This window comes from Giraffa tippelskirchi, chromosome 5, assembly GCF_054371585.1.
Source record: "Giraffa tippelskirchi isolate mGirTip1 chromosome 5, T2T-mGirTip1v1.2.pri, whole genome shotgun sequence".
Taxonomy (NCBI): Eukaryota; Metazoa; Chordata; class Mammalia; order Artiodactyla; family Giraffidae; genus Giraffa; species Giraffa tippelskirchi.
The window spans coordinates 58,252,517-58,273,549 of record NC_137279.1 but is presented as its reverse complement, the minus strand read 5'-3'; the positions used below and the strand labels follow the sequence as shown (position 1 = coordinate 58,273,549).

Genomic DNA, 21,033 nt, shown 5'->3' with positions numbered 1-21,033 from the left:
CCATTCAAGATATTCGGGCCACAGACCTGTGGAAATGATAAAACTGACCCAACAGAGGAACTTGCTGAAGGTGGTCAGTGGTTGGCTCCTTGAGAAACAGATCCTGGGGTCTGCACCAGAGGGCTGGTAGGAGGTGCTCTTAGGAGCTGGGGAGGTGGGAAGCAAAGTGGGAAGAGAGAGGAAAACAAGTGGGACACCGAGATCCCACCAGGAGCTCGGGACTCAAATGGCCCTTCGGAGTTGTCTCTATTCGAGGTGAGGGAGCGGGGCCTTTGGATTTCTGCATGGATGAGTCACGGAGCCCTCAGTGAGACGGCGTGCTTTGGCAGAAACTACTTCCGGGACAGGACTGTACTGTGAAGCCGCACTTCTGGCACCTGTGGGCGTGAATTTCCTGGTCCTAGAACGGGGACCTGGACCCTACACCACAGCACCCCCTCCAGAGATGTGAGTTGCACCCTGGCTCTCCAGTCTGCGAGTCCAAGGTCGCCTGCAGTGAAACACCGGTCTCTAGTTCCCTTTCCAGTGCACCCCAGAGGTCAGAGGCTGCGCTCCCAGTCACCCGGAAGCAGTTCCTGACGAGGCGGAGCTCACCAGGCCCCAACAGGCTGCAGACACAAGAGGAGCTTGCCTTTGGCTGAGACGTTCGGCACACCTATTGTAATAAATGAGGGGCATCTAGATGGGATTAAACCCGTAAGCAAGAAAAAGCCAACTTCATTGTACTAAGAGGAGGAAATACCACGAACAGAGGCTCATTATGCTGATAAACACACTGGAAAAAGAAAAACCCCCCACCCCCAAAAAAGAAAAACAAAACTAAAAAATCTAATTAAAAAAGAGTAGACCCAAACTTTTTAATAGAAATCTACCCATGGCAATAGGTCCCCAGAAGGACAGAGTGAAGCAGTGATATTAATCTGTGATCCCGGGGCCTCTCCTCAAGGTCACCCCACTCAACTCTGACATGACAAAACAACGCCAGAATACAAACTTTAACTGTGAAGAAATACCTTTTTCAGTAGTTATTCAAATGTTATTTGTAACTCTGTTATTATGAGGAGGCTTAAAATTTATACATGTATAAACTTATAGGGCAAAACATTTATTCAATTCACCTTCAAAAGACTTTCACTATAGGGCTTCCTTGGTGGTCCAGTGGTTAGGGCTCTGGGCTTCCATTGCAGGGCGCCCCGGTTCAATCCCTGGTCTGGAACTAATATCCCACATGTTTTGAGGAGAGGCCAAAAAATAAAAAAAGAACCCTTCCACTAGCTTTAAAAAGCACTATTGGTTATACTCTTACTTTTTGAAACATAATGGATTTAAAATTATCTTAACACATCTTTCTAACAATCTGGTCACAAACGTTATCTTTGAGATCAGAAAAGGGGAGGTAAGGTTCGTCTAGTCAGATGTTTAGAAGAACACTGTAATAAGAGGGTGTTGTTGTTCAGTCACTAAGTTGTGTCCGACTCTTTGCAACCCCATGGACTATAGCCTGCCAGGCTCCTCTGTCCATGGGATTCTCTAAGAAAGAATACTAGAGTCAGCTGCCATTTCCTTCTCCAGGGGACCTTCCCAGACCAGGGGTTGAACCCGTATCTCCTGTATTGGAAGGTGTTTTCTTTACCACTGAACCACCAAGGAAGTCCATAATAAGAGGTTAGAATTCAATATTTGCAGAATGACCTTGGACTACTGTGTTATCCCTCCTGAGACTCAGTGTTTCACCTGTACAAAGGGTGCAATATGCACATTGATTGATGTTAAGGATCAAATGATGCCATATACAAAGTCATAAGCACCCACTATATTATATGCACTGTGTATAGAACAATGTTAGTTTCTTCTGCTTCATCTCCTTCTACACCACGAGGCACTTTTTGTTGAGGCATTTTCTAAGGACGTGAGTTTTTAAATATTTTTTAAAACATGGAGGATGTTTCCATAGCTCAGATCTATAGCAAAAAAAGAAAAAAGAAAAAGCATCAAGAGTGCAAAGAAATTGTGGCTCATGTGCTACAGCCAGTGATTAAACTTTAACATAACTTGACAGTTTTTATTTTTATATAAATACCACCAGGGCCAATCATTCACATTATGGATTTCAAGCTTAACAAATGTAATTTAAAAACAACAAAGCTACCTTTAAAGGAGTACTGTCAAAGCCCTGACATTTGCAAAATGCTCCATGTGTAAGACTTGAAATGGTGAACCACACAATTCTCTCTCCCTGACAGAAGTTATCATGATGGACCCGGGAATGCCCAGACATTTTTTATGTTGAGTTATTCATTGGTTTGGAGAAGGAAATAGAAACCCATTCCAGTATTTCTGCCTGGGAGATCCCATGGACAGAGAAGCCTGGTGGGCTACAGTCCATGGGGTCACAAGAGTTGGACACGACTTATCGACTAAAACCACAAACCATTGATAAGCTGGTACAATTTCTCATGAAACTGTATACATTTAGATATAGAATAAAAACTAATAATTGCTGGGATTTGCTCAGTGCTTATTGAATGAGGCTCTGTGCATAAATTCTCTCTTTAACTGTCACAGAAAAGTTATGGGTTTGTGTCAACATTATCTTCAGTTTGCCACAGACAAAACTAGAGCAGAGAAAGATCTGGAGGGCCTTCACTCAGATTGCTCTCCTCATGTCTATATTTTCTCTATAATATAACAAGTCATGTGGTGGGAGTGTGGTTTACAGAGGGGGAAACAGAGGTTCAGATAGGAGAAGGGATGTGCAAGGTCTCATAGCTGGTTAGTGACAAGGCAACGACTGGGACTCAGTTCTCAGACTTGTTCTTCTTCATGAACCTTATGTCATTTCTGGATTGTGGCTCCAGAACAAGAGGTTAGACTGTGTCCAGCAAAACAAAGCTTTATGTTCATGACAGAGAACTAAGTTCCACGAGTACTGTGACTCATAGATTTATCAACAACATATGTAGGTCCCATATCCTTCTCAGTTCAGTTCAGTCACTCAGTCATGTCCAACTCTTTGCGACCCCATGGACTGCAGCATGCCAGGCTTCCCTGTCCATTACCTACTTCCAGAGCTTGCTCAAAGTCATGCCCATCGATTCAGTGATGCCATATCTTTCTACTTCAGTACTAAATTCAACTAGTAACTGTCAAAATAAATAATTTTGTGAGGTGGTCTCAAAGTGCTAGCTATACTTATTAGTTTAACTAAACTCTAAATAATAAGCAATATTATTGTCTTATCAAGAGTTACCATGTGATACTATAATCCCACTCCTGGGCATACATCTGGAGAAAACTCTAATTCAAAAAGATATATGCAACCCAGTGTTCATAGTAGGCACTATTTTCAATAACCAAGACATGGAAACAATCTAAGTGTCCATCAACAGATGAATGGCTAAAGAAGATGTGGTATATATACAATGAAATATTCTTAGCTATAAAAAGAACAAAATAATGCCATTTGCAGCAACATGGTGGACCTAGAGGTTATCATGCTAAATGAAATAAGTCAGACAGAGAAAGACAGATATCATATGACATTGCTTCTATGCAGAATTAAAAAAAAAGATACAAATAAACTTATTTACAAAACAGAAGACTCAGGAACATAGAAAACAAACTTATGGTTACCAAAGTGGAAAGGGGAATATAAATTAGGAGCTTGGGATTAACAGATACACACTACTACATAGAAAATAGATAACTGACAAAGACCTACTGTATAGCACAGGGAACTATACTCAATATTTTCTAATACCCTATAAAGGAAAAGAATCGTAAAAATAATATACTGAATCACTTTGCTGTATACCTGAAACTAACATGACATTGTAAATCAAATATATTCCGAATTAAAAAAAAGAACTGAAAAAAGAGAGCAAAAAGAAATATACCTGGTTTGTAGGTAATACATCTATAGAAAAGGACAATACATTATTACTATTTTAACTTCTCCACTACTTGCCTAACATATGCATTCTTTCATTAAGCAAATATTTATTGAGCACCTATTGTGTGACAGACACTGTGCTCAACACTAGAAATACATCCCTGAACAGCAGGAAAAAAAGCAACTCTTGCTTCAATCTCTGCTGGAGAGTAAGACCACAGACAAATCAAGGTAGATTTATTTAGCTGTTGCTACTTTTTTTTAAAGAGCCGTAATGAAAACAGCAGACAATAAATATATTTGCAAGCTTCTTTATATAGCTTTCAAATGTTTGTTATTTCTCTTATGTCCAACGAGGGGTTTAACCACAGGAACATATGCAGAAGTCCATCAACAAATGAGTTAATGCTTATTTAATATCATCTGCATCCCAAATGTTAAATGAAACATTGTCACAGTTCCAAAGAGCTTATATTTTAGTGGACTAATCAATGCAAGCATAATGAATCAGCCAAAATACATACCACGCCCAGTGCCCTAATGCAGGAGAGACCACCTTTGCAGGTGCAAATATCCCTCTTTTCACTTCTGCCTCTGCATGGCTGTCTCAGAAAACCAGGTATGATAACCAGGTAAGACAGGAATCACAGGGGAGTGCAAGACCACCTTTGTAGCTCAATTCCAGACAATTCCTGGGACTCATTAACGTGCAAAGTAAGAGCCAGACTGACCAGATTCATATTTATGTCCTGCACAGGGGTATACAGACATGCCGTGTGCAAATGCTGGCCATTTCAAGGTGACAAGCCTCTGATTGAAAAGTCTGGAGGTCGATAAGTCTCATTTGGGGTCACCTGGCCTAGCTGTCACCTCGGCTGACAAAGAGGAAATTTTTAGAAAATAAACCCCAATAAGCTTTGAACAGCTTGGCCTCCATCTCCAAAATAATTATGACATGCCAGGTCTTCAGGCTTAAAAAAAGAAACTGACTTCACATTTCTTTCTGTTCAGAGCAAGTCTCCTGTGAGTAAATAGTTACAGTCTGGATTACAAAGGCCTGGGTTTTCAAGCCAAACACAAGAGCACTTAAATATAATAGGGCTGGTAGATGCCTTTTAAATCCCTTTTCTTTTTGATCAGAGAGACAGATTTGCACTTGTTACAGGATGACTGAGTAAGTCACTCATGGCGTTGCCACTTGTGAGTAATAGCACGATTCCTTCCTTCTTGGGGTGTTAAGTATTTTCTCTCCGTCTCTGTCTTTCCCTGTATATATTAATATCTAATTTCCATGTTGGAGATCAAAATGCAGGCAAACATTTTCTGCTATTGCACCGGGAAGGCAGAGGACATTATAGGAACTCTGAGAAATTCAAGCCTCGATCATGTTCTAACTTATTGATTTATGTGAATCAATATGCATTTTTGCAAACTGTCTTTTTTTTTTTTTTTTAAAGTTCCGCACTTAGCAGCAGAATTAGGTAATTTTCATTAGAAAGAGATTCTAATTAACTACTTCTTTATTTAAAAGAATACAAATTCTGCTCTCAAGAATGCTATAACGTTTTGTCAATAGTTCAGAACAGGGGTAATGACCCTCATTAATGAAAGCCCAGTGTGAGTCTGAGATCTCCATTTGATTCCTTTTATCAAAGTATGGGATCCTAGGCGAAAAAAAAAAAAAAAGCTTTACAGGAATCATTCTCTACCTCACAAATAAATAAAACCAACATGCCAGAGAAGGTGACAGGAAATGTATGGTGCGAAATAAAAAATATCCCTTGTCAGGTTTAACAGGTATTCCATCTTTTGGACCAATAAGAAATTTGGGGAAAATATTTTCTCCTTCTTTGTTTCTTGTTCTCTTTAAAAAACATCTACTCGGATATCCCCTGTTCATTATAAATGATCTCATGTAGAGATATGAGAAAGTGGGATAAAGAAGGAATGAAATAACTTCAATCTTACATTTCTTTTAAGAAAAGAGGGCATCTTAGAGTCTCCCAGGGAGCTTCTGGGGTTTGAGGGAGTTGGGGGATGGGCCATGTAGTTCAAAAATGCTTTTCAGGTGATTCTAATATAGCTTCTGGTTGAGAATTTAGAATTTATTACCTGGGTTTGCCTGATCATATGTCTCAATTATATTATGAATGGATCCAATCTCTATTCCCTTAGAACAATACATCCTCTAGGAGAGGGTCTTTGCAATGATTGTATCCAAGGAAATAGGGCTAATTAACTACCGTGTGTGTGTGTGTGTGTGTGTGTGTGTGTGTGTGTGCACATGTGTGAGATCAATATTATTAGTACTTTTGCAGCTATGCTTACAAAGTACCTTAGCTTTTACAAATATCCTCACGTGTGTGTGTGTGTTTTGTCTGTTTTTTGAGTGATACTTATCTATATTGACATTAATACAAAACAAGGGAAGACTAAAAGTTGCTGCTGCTGCTAAGTCGCTTCAGTCGTGTCCGACTCTGCGACCCCATAGATGGCAGCCCGCCAGGCTCCGCCATCCCTGGGATTCTCCAGGCAAGAATACTGGAGTGGGGTGCCATTTCCTTCTCCAGTGCATGAAAGGGAAAAGTGAAAGTGAAGTCGCTCAGTCGTGTCTGACTCTTAGTGACCCCATGGACTGTAGCCTACCAGGCTGCTCCATCCATGGGATTTTCCAGGCAAGAGTACTGGAGTGGGGTGCCATTGCCTTCTCCAAAAGTTGCTAGTTAACAGGAACAACCATTGGTGCAATTTCTTTCTTGGAGAGAGTATGCACTCAGATCATGAGACCGTAACTAAAAGCCAAGACTGGAATTTTAAGAACCAAATAAGGGTCAAATTTTACCTATTAATACACAAATTGCTAAAGGTAAAAGGAGAAGTTTAAAAATATTCTCCATGCTAAATCACATAAGCAAAACAAAAGATTAAAACTCATCTTAATCCTGAAATTTCATCACATAGGATACACACACACACACACACACACACACACATACACATCCATATGGGGATATTTGTAAAAGCTATGCAATTTGATTAGCTGAATGATTTCTAAAATGAATGTACTTAACAAGAGCACAACTGCCTTGTAACATCTGCCTAGCTCCGTCAGAAGTTATTTTTTTAAAGGTCCAATTTTTTTCATCATTCATTTGTAATTAAAATAATTTAGATTATTTTACCTCCTAGGAAATCTCATTTCCTGATTTTAGCTTTAGTTTCTGTTGTACTTATAAATATATATCCTCATGCTACAAGACTAGTGGCTTATGGATTCATAGTTTCCCAACCTCAACTAATCTACTCCCTCTTCAGTTTGTCACAAATTCCTAATGGGATTCAAATCCTCCTGTGTCCCTTTCCAGTCTGGACAATATTGTCATGATATCTAGGGTGACAAAACTTCATTCGAAGGGGCCATCTCAAGACCATGTTCCCATGGGACTCCTGCCTGAGCTTTGCCCTGACTCTTCACATATTTCTAGTCTATATTCCATTTCCCACTGTTGACTTGTAAAATCTTTTGCAGTCTCTCAAAGAATTACAAGAAATAAATAATATATTTGATTTTAAAATTCAAAATCTTATCTTGCCTTCTTTTCCAATACTGGGTGATGCCACCATCATCTGGGAATGATTACCGTTGGCTTGTTTTGCACCCTGCCTTTTGCTTTCATTTCTTGATCTCTTCATTAATACAGTTCTTCCTGAGCTAATTACAATTTCATTAGTTTAAGCGAGGTCCTTAAAAGCAGTGTTTGTCCATTCATGACACTAGCTACAAGTTCCTGTCACCCCATCATATTCTTCAGAGAGCTTCTTTTCCATAATTTACATCTTATTTTTTTTCTCTTTCCAATGTTGAGTGTTTTCTCAATAATTTACCATTTTTGTCCATTTGCCATGCCTCTCCTAACTTGTTAAAACATCCGTGATGTTCTAGCTAATTGTAGTCAAGGATTTTCCCCTTTTGGCTAAGAATAGCTTTTGCTAGAGGTTAAAAATAAGTTCCTTGCAGAGGCTTTCATTCTATTCCACAGTAGCTCTAAATCTAAGTTACATCTCATGAGTCATAATAAAAGAAACCCTTACATACTTTATTTCTGTGAACAGAGAAACACACACACTTATCCTAGAATTTTTGGAAAATATATATATAAAACACTAGATTCAAATTCTGAGGTCCAATAGAGAAGAGAGTTCCTAAAACACTACAATTATTCCAGATGATCTAAAAACAAAGGTATACTAGAAAAGTCATAGATACATGCGTATGTATAACTGAATCAATTTGCTATATACCTGAAACTAACATAATGTTGTTAATCAACTATCCTCCAATATAAAATAAAAAAAAATTAAAAGATATAATGAATTTTTCTGTGATTTGATTTCCCTAGCTTCAATGTAGTTAAGGAATTATCAAACAGATGATCACACCAATGTCTTTCTGAATACACTCCATCTCTCAAAGATGACTATTTGGCCCTAGTTTCCTTTCTTCCTTCCTCCTCCCTGTAGCCCTAAACCCCCACCAAAAAGCTTACCAGTTGGTTAGTCTCTGTGTTATTAGTTCATGGAAATGCAAGTATTATTTAACTATAAAAATAAAAATCGCACTCAAGCGAGTCCTGAATTATTCATGCACTCTGATTTTACATAATTTGGCCATCCCTCTTTTTATTGCTATTTCAGTTTCTATCACTAAACAATTCTCCGCTAGGTCCACCTTGGATTCCTGTGAACAAGGAGATAACACTTGCAAAATGTTCCCTTGGAGACGATGTCCTGAGCTGATGTCCAAACATTTACAGCCAAAGCCTAAACTATGAAAAACAGCAAGGAATACCCTCAGTGCCCAGAATGAAAAGTAGAGTCTTAACAAGACAGTTTTTTAAAATCAAATTTCTTTAGAATTTCAAAATCTGGGGTGACACAATAGCTAGCAAAATGGAACCATCACAGGAATAGACCTTTGAGACGGCCATTGTCACTCTATGTTTTCATCATGAGGACACACAGACCCAAGACATCATGGAAACACAATTAAGGCACTTAATGTGATTTTGCCATTAACAGTTTTAATGGGCAATGTCAGTCTCCCTGTTTGGTAAGCAGCAGGAGGAAGAGAAGGAGTGCATCTGAACAAGTAAGTGTTGGGAAGATAAAATATAAGATTGGGAAGCAGCTTGTACCCTCAGGAAAATAGCAAGAGCTGGCAAGATGAGTCTTCATGATGGCCAGTATTTTTGAAAGTCTCTATTGAATTTGTTACAATGTTGCTTCCATTTTTTATGTTTTGGTTTTTTGGCGATCTTAGCTCCCCAACCAGGGATTGAACTGGCACCCTCTGCACTGGATGGCTAAGTCCCAACCACTGGACCGCCAGGGAAGTGCCCTATGATGATCAATATTTTATTTTCTTAATTATTTTTAAAAAACATTTATTTTGTATTGGGATATCAGACACGACTGAGAAACTAACACCTTTTTGACTTCCCAAGTGGCGCTAGTGGTAAAGAGTCTGCCTGCCAATGCAGGAGACTCAAGAGGTGGGGGTTTGATCCCTGGGTCGGGAAGATCCCCTGGAGGAGGAAATGGCAACCCATTCTAATATTCCTGCCTGGAGAATCCCTAGGAGAGAGGAGCCTGGCAGGCTACAGTAGAGGGGGGTACGAAGAGTTGGACAGGACTGAGTGACTTAGCATACACCACAGCCGATCAACAATGCTGTGATCAGTTCAGGCGAACAGCAAAGGCACTCAGCCATACATACACATGTAAGATGGCCAATATTTTAGACATCACGATGTTAGGTGCCTGGCCTGCTGCAGTCCATGGGGATGCAAAGAGTCGGACACCACTTAGCCAATGAACAACAACAACAACAATATATTGCGGCACAGTTTGTGCAGGTCTGTATCTTACAAAGCAGGCTCTCTGAACTTCACCAGAATCTTGCTCAGAGTTGGAAGGAAAAGCTAGTTTTAGGGGCAACATCAGATAGAGCTGAATGGAGCAAGAAGAGACAGCAAAGAACCATGCCAGGCAGGGCAAACCAGACAACTCAAAATAGTGATGAGCACAGCCTTGTCTAGCAAGAGCACGGTCTCCTTTTTCCAAATCACTGTTTACTGTTTTGCTCATTTCCAAAATATCATCTTTAGCAGGTCATTAAGGCAAGGAACTAGAAGTGTAAACTGAACCTTTGTGGCAACATTCTTGAAATGTTAGGTGTGAAGCATGGAAAAAGGAAAAAAAAAAAACACCACAGAGATGGAAAATACTGTCATGAACTGACATGTTCTATTTAAAAACTGTTTGTCAGCCGTAGTTAAGTTGATGCTGTCAGCATGGCAACAAATCATAACATTTTGCATGTTTTGCTGCATGCTTGAAGCAGGCAGAGCACAGAGCATGCCTTGATCATAGTTGGGTAGGGGGGAGTTTAGGAACCAAGCAATCAGTGGAGCAGAACAGAACAAGTCTGATCTGCTAGTCCCTAAAGGTCAGCCACTGGGAAGAGGACAGCGCCTGATGCGCTATCTCTCTGTCTCTCTGAAAGAAAATTGCTGTGCTGCTGCAGTGAAAGATTTTAAAGAGGGAAGCCTGTAGCCCAGGAGTACTAAGGGGAATCCCTCCTCTATCTTGCTTGTTTGTTGTGTACCACTCAGTCATGTCTGACTCTGCGACCCCATGGACTGTAGCCCACCAGGCTCCTCTGTCCATGGAATTCTCCAGGCAAGAATAACTGGAGTATGTTGCCATTTCCTTCTCCAGGGGATCTTCCTGACCCAGGGATCGAACCTGGGTCTCCCATAGTGCAGGCAGATTCTTTACCATAATATCTGCAATTAACATAGAGATCCAAGCCCTGTCAGAATGACATCCTCCTTTTCGGCTTTATCACAAGGGAAATAAAGGGCAACACTGAGTAATTATCAGCTAGCACCAGACTTGGGGGCCTCAGATCTGTATGCCTGCTCTGGGATGGACAAGACCCAAGAGGAGGCTGCATTCCCCAGGCCAGCAGCTAATAAGCCACATGACCATTCTTCAGCCAATGAGTGATGAGCATCAGTGCAGTTTCCACCTCGTGTACTTGGGAGAAAAAGATCTGACCTGGACTTTGACCTTGTCGCCTTTCCTTGGCTGATATGACCAAGGTCAGGGCCACCTTAGAGGTTGTGTATTGGGGATGGCAAAACTACTGGCAACCGGGCTTGCTAAAGACCTGTGGGGCAGGGCCACCTACCCACCTCCAGCATTGGCTTTACTCTTTCACAGAAGAAACAAACTTTTGTTTTTTTTAATTTAAGAAAATTTATTTCTATATTAAACATTTTTATAAGACTGCTGTTCAGTCCCTAAGTCGTGTTTCACTTTGACCCTATGAAAGCTTTGACCCATGCTGAAAGCATGCCAGGCCTCCCTGTCCTTCACTATGTCCCAGAGTTTTGTAAGACTACATAGTATTTATTATTCTGCTTCTAGATATAATGATTTGCATTGCTTATGGAGACAGATTCAAGGCATGACAATTCAGAAGGCAGGTTTTTAACAGTCCTGAGGAGTACATTGGGTACTATTGCCCTCTTTTTTTAACTTTTTATTTTATACTGCAGCATAGTTAATTAACAATGTTGTGTTAGTTTCAGGTGTACAACAAAGTAATTCAGTCATATATTCTTTTTCAAATTCTTTCTCCCGTTAGGTTGTTACAGAATATTGAGCAGCGTTCCTTGTGCCATACAGAGTAGGTCCTTGTTGGTTATCCATTTTAAAAAATAGCAGTGTGTACATGTCAACCCCAAACTCCCTAACTAACCCTCCCTCTACTCTTCCCCCTAGTAACCATAAGTTCATTCTCTAAGTCTGTATGTCTAGAAACCAACATTTATATTCTTTACTCCACACTCTTTTGGAGTGTTTGTTACAGAAGTTTATCACCCATGGCTCATTCAGGTCCTGAATCTAACACTGGACAGTTTGATGCCTTGGAAAAGTCACTTAAACACTTTTGAGCCTCTTTTCCATCTGTAAAACGGGCACAATTCATATTTGCCCTTATTGATTTAATGTTTTTACTTTGGCTGCGCTGGGTTTTTGTTGCCACACAAGGGCTTTCTCTAGTTGCAGTGAGTGGGTTTAGTTGCTCAGTGGCATGTGGGATCTTACTTCCCCAACCAGGGATCGAACCCATGTCCCCTGCATTGGAAGGCAGTTTCTTAACCACTGGACCACCACCACTTGCCCTTTTTTAACCTAAAGGAATATGGACATAAATAATTTGTAAAATGCTGTTATACAAATATAAAATAGAAGCTAACATAGGAATTTGAAGGAAAAAGCAATTCCTTCTAGCTGGAGTGATCACAGGAGATTAAACAATAGAAGCTGAGGGGTAGGGGAGGGAGGGAGATTCAAGAGGAAAAGGATATGTATATACCTATGGTTGATTCATGTTAATGTATGGCAGAAGCCAACACAATATTGTAAAGCAATTACCCTTCAATGAAAAATAAATAAATTGAAAAAAAATATGTAGATTCTTCCCTCATGTACTTTATAGAGAAACAAACAAATTAAAAAAAAAAAAAAAAAAAAAAAAAAACTTCCAAAAGAGAGAAGAAGTTGAGCTAAATCTTAGTAACATTGGATAGAATTTTAACCTGCAAGGAGGATGGACAAGGATGGAGAAAAAGCAGAGGACAAAATTTGAAATAAACACTGCATTTTTCAGAGTAAGGTAGCAGGGAGTTTGACTATAGTTAAGGAATCTAATGGAAGGGTAATAGAAAATAAGGCTAGAAGATAAGTTTGAGAGCTGGACTGTAGGAGGGTAAGAGAGCCTTGAACACTAGAATAGTGAATTCGATTAATCCTAGTAGTGGGGGTAATCTCATCCTCTTTACCTATGCTTGGTTGAGGACAATCACTGGCTTGAGACACTGTTCTGTAGAGATGCAGTGATCTCTGGGATCTGGGAGAATTAACTTGTGATCTGAATGGAAAGAACAAGAGTATCAAAGATGCCAATCTGGAATCTTAACTCTGTGGAGCAACCGAATAAACCTGGAAGCACTTATCTCTAACCTTCCTGTGATATGGGATAACTAAATGCTTATATTTCATCCAACACTAATTGGCATTTCTGTTACTTGCAGCTGAAACATTTTTATTTTTTTTAAGAGTCTTTATTGAATTTGTTACAATATTGCTTCTGTTTTATGTTATTTTTTTTGTCTTTTGTCCATGGAGCATGTAGGACCTTAGCTGCCAAACCAGGGATCAAACCCACACCCCTTGCACTGGAAGGTGAAGTCTTAACCACTGGACTGCTAAGGAAGTCCTAAAAAGCATTTTTAAAGAGTAAGCAGTAAAAGTGGTTCACTTAGAACCATGGAGAACAATGAATTAACATCTGAAAAAAATATCTGATCTCTAAATAGATTATTTGCAAAACCATCACTTTAATTTCTCAGACATACACCCTTCATGATCAATACACTGGAGCTATTTTTGTTGTTGTTCAGTCACCAAATCGTGTCGGACTCTGATGCCTCATGGACTGCAGCATGCCAGGCTTGCCTGTCCCTCACCACCGTCACAAAAACATTCTGAGATATATTTACAGAAACAATCTAGAAAGGGACTTTTAAAGGAACTTTTTGTCACCGGTAAGTTTTACTTACAAGCATAGCACTTTTATGTTTGTAAAGTGTGTAAAAATTACAAATCTTCAGAAGAAAGTCAGCCTGTAAAAAATTATTTTTAGAAAACTTTAGACCTAGAAAAACCCAGATAAATCAACTAGATCTTCATAACTTTACAGAGGAGAAAATTTAGGCCTCGGTATCGTATTACACGCCTTGCTAAAACCCATGACTAGGACACCCAGCCTTTACTTTTTTTTCTCCCACAAAATATCACAATTTAGTTGCACTGCTGTCAACTAGATTTCTTTTTGTTCCTAGTATAAGAAATACAGAAAAAATGTATTTAAAGATCAAAGAGTGAAGGTCAGGTTACCTGGCATTACCTATAACTACTATGCATTTTACCAGGAGCATATGAATCTAAATCTCAAATTTGAAATGGAATATTTGAGTTATATTTAGACCAACAGGACTTATCCAAGCACATACGCATGGAGCAGAAGCATGTTGTCAGTATTCTTCATTATCTCCATGACACCCATGCACAATTTGCTAAATACCTCATTTCGTATCATGTCCTCTATCTGGCCATTTCCCTAGATCTAGTTCTAAATTAAGCAAGGATTGGAAGTCATTTTGAACATAAGTACAGTACTAGAAAGTAAAACCAATGTCATTTATTCTTCTTCTCTCTTTAACTTCTCCTGTCCATGTACTCCCTAGGTTCTTGCCAGGTTAAAGGAGGGGAAGACCAGGAGAGAAAAGCTGTTTTTGATATTTAAAACCCTCAACCACTGCTTCAGAAACAAATATTCAGAAGAAAGGGGAAGACACAAATCAGATCTATTATATCCGTGAAGTAAACTTGGGGTGGAGGCCACAGGAAAAACGCATAGAGTACTCTTGGTGTATTTCCTCAGCTTGAATAAATGCTATTTAATAGGTGTCTTTATGTAAAATAATTCAGTCTTTGAGAGGAGAACTAAGTAGCAGAATTTGATGCTTTAGCCCAAATCAGAAGTAGTTTTATAAATGTGGTCATGAAATTTTTTCTTAGATGATCGTACAACAAACCCTTCACTGGTTTGTTAAATAGAGTGCTTCATAAAGAAAAACTGGTCGGCTATGGTTGATTCTGATGCTGTATCACAGGAACCACGGAAGGGACTCATTCAAGTACAGCCTCTCCTGAGGTTCCCATTTCAAATTTCATAAGGCACAGTGATCCCTTGGTGAAAAAGAATTGCTCGAAGTCTGCTGCTGATGGGAATATGATCAGTGACCTTAAATCCTTTCCTTTGCAAAATCAGTCAAGTCATACAGAATTCAGAATTTCTGTCTAACAAAATTTCCAGACTTTCTCAGCTGCTGTCCCTTTTGGCTGGCCCATCTTTATCTTTCATGTTTAGCACCCCATCTCCAAATACAACTGTTTTCTTCCCAGGGTGGTTGCTGACATCTGGATATATTTAATCACACTTCTTCACTGCTAATCTTGGAGACTGAGCAGGTCAGTATTTTTTTTTTTTTTTTGGTTTGGCCATGCCTCATGGCTTGTGGAATCTCAGTTCCCTGACCAGGAACTGAACCCTGGCCATTGCAGTGAAAGCCTGGACTCTTGATCACTAGGCCACCAGGGAATTCTGGAGCAGGTCAGTGTTTGGACAGAAGACTGTGACGGTAAGTGTCCTAGATGCCCCCTCCCCAAATTCCCCCTTCTGTGTTCATATCTGTGTGTAGTGCTTAGTCACTCAGTTGTGTCTGACTCTTTATGACTCACCAGACTGGAGCCCTCCAGGCTCCTCTGTCCATGGGATTCTCCAGGCAAGAATACTGGAGTGGGTTGCGTTTCCTTCTCCGGGGGATCTTCCTGACCCAGGGATCAAACCTGTGTCTCCTGTGCCTCCTGCATTGGCAGGAGGATTCTTTACTCCTGAGCCACCTGGGAAGCCCCATCTTTGTGTGGGCCCCTCCCATACTGTACCAGGAGCAGTCTGTGTGACCAACAGAACACCTCAGAAATTATGGCATGTCACTTCTGAGGCTGGATTATAAAAGACACTGTGGCTTCTCTTTTGGCCTCTTTTTCTCTCTAATTGTGAGCTTTGGGGAAAGCCAGCTGCCTCACCCTGAGCAGCCATCTGGAGAGCCCCACGTGGTGAGGATCTGAGGCCCTCCAGCTGGGAGCCAGAGGAGGGAACTTGGAAGGAGACCCTCCTGCCCGGTCATGGCTTCAGAGGACCTCAGTCCTGGCCACCACCTTGACTGAAACCTCATGGGAGACCTGGAGCCAGAAGTAGATACCTAAATGCTCCCAGACTCTGGACTCTCAGAAGCTTTGTGAGATAATAGACAGCTGCTGTCTTAAGCCATTACATTTTCTAGTAATTTGTTCTGCAGCTTTAATGCATGCTAACAGGCACTGTAGGGTTTTTGTTTTTGTTTGCTTTTCTTCTAATCTTTAAGTGACTTGAGGATAGGACCCATATCTTATTCTTCTTCAGGTTCAGTAGCGTGCCTTAGGACACAGCAGATCCAATAACCATTTTCTGAATGAATGATCATCTTCCTGTTTTTATCACTAAAGTAAATTCAATGACAATTACACTTCCAGACTTCTGGCTTAACTGAAGATTTTTTTTTTTTTTAAATAATGTGGTTTAACCCAGAGAATATAGAAGAGGGAAAAAATATCTGAAATGAGATCACCTTTCAAAAGCTTCAATTTTTTTTAATGCTCCCACCATTAAGAGCTCAATATAAATTTACAATAAGGCTCAGTGAGCAACTTAGGAAGCCTTGGCCTCCTGCCTTATAAGCATTCATGATTACAAACTAAAACTTGGCCTCGCCAGCTAAGACATGACAGCAGGATGGGAAAGACTAAAGGCTGACATAAGTGTGAAAAAATAAGCTCCTGGAGCTCTTGGGTCTCAGGGTACAGTAGAATAATTCTCAAGATGACCTGGGGAAACCACTCCTAAAGGTTAAGTGTCTGTTGGTAACTTGACAACTTGGGGAGAAGCAGGGATCAAACACCTTCCCAGCTTTGTCTGTAAGTGGGAACTGTAAATAATTCATGATATATCCATCCCTCCAGATCCACCAACTCCCAAATTCTAATGTATTCCTATTGGGAAAACACAGCTTAAAGAGTGGGGTACAAGAACCCATTACCATGCTGAGAAATGAAGATGCACCCGTTCAGTTCAGTACAGTTCAGTTGCTCAGTCGTGTCTGACTCTTTGTGACCCCATGGACTACAGCATGCCAGGCTTCCCTGTCCATCACCAACTCCTGGAGCTTGCTCAAACTCATGTCCATCAAGTTGATGATGCCATCCAACCATCTCATTCTCTGTCATTCCCTTCATCTCCTGCCTTCAATCTTTCCCAGCATCAGGGTCTTTTCCAGTGAGTCAGTTTTTCGTGTCAGGTGGCCAAAGTATTGGAGTTGCAGCGTTAGCATCAGTCCTTCCAATGAATATTCAGGACTGATTTCCTTTAGGATTGACTGGTTTAATCTCCTTGCACCCATTAGGAAGCCTCTTAGGAGACATGCATGACATTTACTAACAGGGCAACATTTTCTTTCCCCACTGACTAAACCCCTTTCCTAGGGCTTCCCAAGTGGCTCAGTGGTAAAGAATCTACCTGCCAATGCAGGAAACCTGGGTTCAATCCCTGGGTTGAGAAGATCCCCTGGAGAAGGAAATGGTAACCTATTCTAGTATTCTTGCCTGGGCAATCCTGTGGACAGAGGAGCCTGGCGGGCTATAGTCCATGGGATTGCAAAGAGTTGAACATGACTTAAGAGACTAAACAATAACAAACCCTTTTCCTAGACAGTGATCTCTTCTGGGAGAGAGTTACTGCAGTTATTATTCATGTATATTTGTAATTAGTAATTATTATTACTTTGTACTGAGTACGAAGAAGAAAAGTAAGGTTTTGCTCAGCACAGTTGAAGTTTTACCGAAGAAAAGTTCAAGGTGCATGAATGAAAAAACAAAACAAAACAGCATTTTACTGGGAAATAATTTCCATGGATTGCATGAACTATATCTTTAGAGACCACAAACTTGGGTAATCTCTAGCCTTCTTTTGGGAAAGAAAAGACTCAGGAAAAGCTGTCTTCCTTTCCTTCACCCTCAACTGGCTGACAAACAAATACAGCTCAAGAAACCAAGAGCCAGAATCATTTTTTTGTCACTTTTAAAAATTCACTAAAATGTTAAAAGAGGAAAGAACTGGCTAGGGTCATACAAGAAAGGGCCTCAGGTTCAGTTAATTTCCATTCCAGATAACAAGCTTGGATTCCTGCATCACTTGACAAAAGACTGCCTACTCTCAAAAATGAGAGGACTGCCCCAAAGGCATAAGGTAATATGCTCCAAGGACTAAACTTTAAAACCAACGGACTTGGAAAAATAAAATGACAGCTCTGTTCCTTAATTACAATTGTTTTTCCACTAAAATAAACAGACAAATAATCAGACTGTGTAATACATTAACTTTTAACATCTTCTTTAAAAACACAATCACTTATATAAGAAAACAAAGGTGATTTTAAATGTAGGATCCTGGAATTTTGATTTTAAGAAGGTAAAGACTTTTCTGTCCCCTTCATCTTAGAAATTATCTGCAATACAACAATACAAACAGAAACACATTCTCCATCATTGATAAAAATAGGAGACGTACTTGAGCCTGAACCATGGTACATAAAGCTGAAAAGCAGAGTTCAGAGGAATAAATGTTCAAGAGAGACACAGGAAGTGAACTGCAAACACAGACAAAATGGGATGCCAACAAGAAGCAGGACTCTACACTCTGGCTCAGGAGTCAAGGGCATTGGGTATACCTAGCATCCCTTGCTGAAAATGAGGGCATTGCAGGAAAGCCTGCATTACCCTCATCTCCCACCAACCCCCAGGCTCCCAGAATGTTCTGAGGCAATTGTATATCCCCAAAGCAAGACATTGTAGGACTTGGAGAGAACAGAAGGATCTAGAGAAAAGACCAACAAACACCAGCACTTTGGGATTCTCTTCAAGAACAACAGCAAAACTGATCTACGAAATCACCCTAGAATAAAGGCAACCCATTCACGATCTCTATTCACGAAGCCATCAACTCACCATCACTTTTTTAGAGCCTCACTTTTTTTTTTTTTTTAAATAAATTTATTTATTTTAGTTGGGGGCTAATTACTTTACAATATTGTAGTGGTTTTTGCCATACATTGACATGAATCAGTCATGGGTTTACATGTGTTCCCCATCCTGAACCCCCCTCCCACCTCCCTCTCCATCCCATCCCTCTGGGTCATCCCATTGCCCCAGCCCTGAGCATTTGTCTCATGCATTGAACATGAATAGAACAAACATTTGAGCAATTTCTTCTCCTAAGTTATGGATTGTTGTTGTCTTTAAGTTGTCTTTCAGTTCATGTCTGACTCTTCACGACCCCATGGACTGCAGCACTCCAGGCTCCTCTGTCCTCCACTGTGTCCAGAAATTTGCTTGAATTCATGTCCATTGAGATGTTATGGATAAACATACATTTTTCCAAATCTTGAAACAATCTTTCCCTGGCATCTACAGTCTATCCTGGCTCCAATCGAGTTCCATTCCTTCCTTTCCCTGCCTGCCTTTCTGTGGCACCTTCTCTTCCTCAGGCCCTAGCATCTCCTTAACCCTGAGGTCACCACCAACCCCTTCCGTGCTTCCTAATGTTCCAAGCCAGTTCTTTGGCCATCTGATGTGAAGAACTGACTCACTGGAAAAGACCCTGATGCTGGGAAAGACCGAAAGCAAGAGAAGGGGATGTCAGAGGATGAGATGGTTGGATGGCATCACTGATTCGACAGACATGAGTTTGAGCAAACTCCAGGAGTTGGTGATGAATAGGGAAGCCTGGCGTGCTACAGTCCATGGGGTCACAAAGAGTCAGACATGACTGAGTGACTGAACTGAGTGACTTCTTGGCTGTCTTTTGACACTACTAACTCCGCTCAAGTCATTCAACCTCAAAACCGAAGCAGCTTAGGGTTTCTTTTTTTAAAAAATAAAGTTGTAATTTTAGTATAGTTTTAAGTTTGCAGAGACTTTTAAGTTTGCTGGTCCCGTGGTTAAGACTCCACAGGCTCTCAATACAGGGCCCTGGGTTCAATCCCTGGTCAGGGAACTAGACCCCACATGCCACAATGAAGATCGAAGATCACGTGTGCCACAACTAAGACCTGGTGCAGCCAAATAAATAAAGAAATAAATCTGCAGAAAAGTTGTGAAGATAGTACCAGAGAGCTCCCTTCCATACATCTGGTATCCAGTCTCTAACTTTCCACATGTAACATTAGTAAGGGTACATTTGTCACATCTAATGAACCACTGTTGATCCATTATTAGTAATTTGCACTAAACCTCAACTAAACTGCAATTAAACTTATTTCCTCAAATGTTCTTAATTTGTACCTATTGTTCTTCTTCTGCTCTAGGACCCATCTACGATGTCATATCACATCTAGTTATCATGAGGCTTCAGGTTCCTCTCGAATCTAACATTCCTCAGACTTTTCTTGTTCTCAATGATCTTGACAGTATTCAGGCGTTCTGGTTAAGGACACAATAGAATTCCTCCACTGAGATTTGCTTGAGGTTTGTTGCATATTTAGACTGGGGTGATGGGTTTGGGGCCAGAAGAGCACCAGGGTAAACTGCTGTCACACCATCTCAATGGTACATTCTATTGACATGATTTATCATGGTTGGGGCTGACCTTGATCACCTGGAAGAGATCTTATTTGTCAAGTTGCCCCCGCCTCCAGTGTGAAGTTCCTCTTACCCACCCCTCTTTCCATAGGGTACTTCTGGGAAGGCGGTCACTATGCATGGCCCATACTTAAGAAGTGGGCAGCCATGTTCCTCCTGCTTCAGAGCAAAGTATCCATAGAGATTATTTTGAATTCTTCTCAGTATCACTTCTGACTAGTCTTTTGCCCTCAATCTCCATTCCATGCATTTTCTCAATAAGTAAGCAGTACAGGGGGATTCAGTTTAGCTATGGATACTCCAAACTCTGAGTCTTTTGATGGAAATAAACAGACTGAATTATTCCTGGTATCTTAGAGCTTCCTTCTTTCTTTCCCTCCTTCAACAAATTTGTGGTGTCTGGTATACATTAGGCCTTGAATTAACTTTAGGAACATTGCTAAGTCACAGGGATATGAGGGCTCAAAGCTTATTAACAGTGGCCTCTAATTTAGCTAAGGAGTCAGAGAAGGCTTCTTGGAGGCCATGACTTCTGAGTTAAGATCTAGTGGGGAGAAATATGTCTATGAAAAGGAGATGTAAGAGAAGAGAAAAGTCTGTTTAGGTCATTCATTTTTTGAGAACTCAAAGCCACTAATTAAGACAAATGCAAATCAAAACTACAACGAGGTATCATCTAACACCAGTCAGATAGGTCATTATCAAAAAAT

General features: G+C 40.4%; 1 protein-coding gene and 1 long non-coding RNA gene across 9 annotated transcripts in view; one reads left to right on the top strand and one right to left on the bottom strand.

Moving 5' to 3' along the window:
- Positions 1-21,033, bottom strand: part of ESRRG (estrogen related receptor gamma) — a 682,819-nt gene that overhangs the window by 301,649 nt on the left and 360,137 nt on the right. The window lies entirely within an intron of this gene.
- Positions 1-21,033, top strand: part of LOC145504377 (uncharacterized) — a 51,970-nt gene that overhangs the window by 21,271 nt on the left and 9,666 nt on the right. The window contains exon 3 of the long non-coding RNA XR_014052159.1: positions 14,996-15,061. This is a non-coding gene — a long non-coding RNA (uncharacterized LOC145504377). The remainder of the gene's footprint in view (positions 1-14,995; positions 15,062-21,033) is intronic.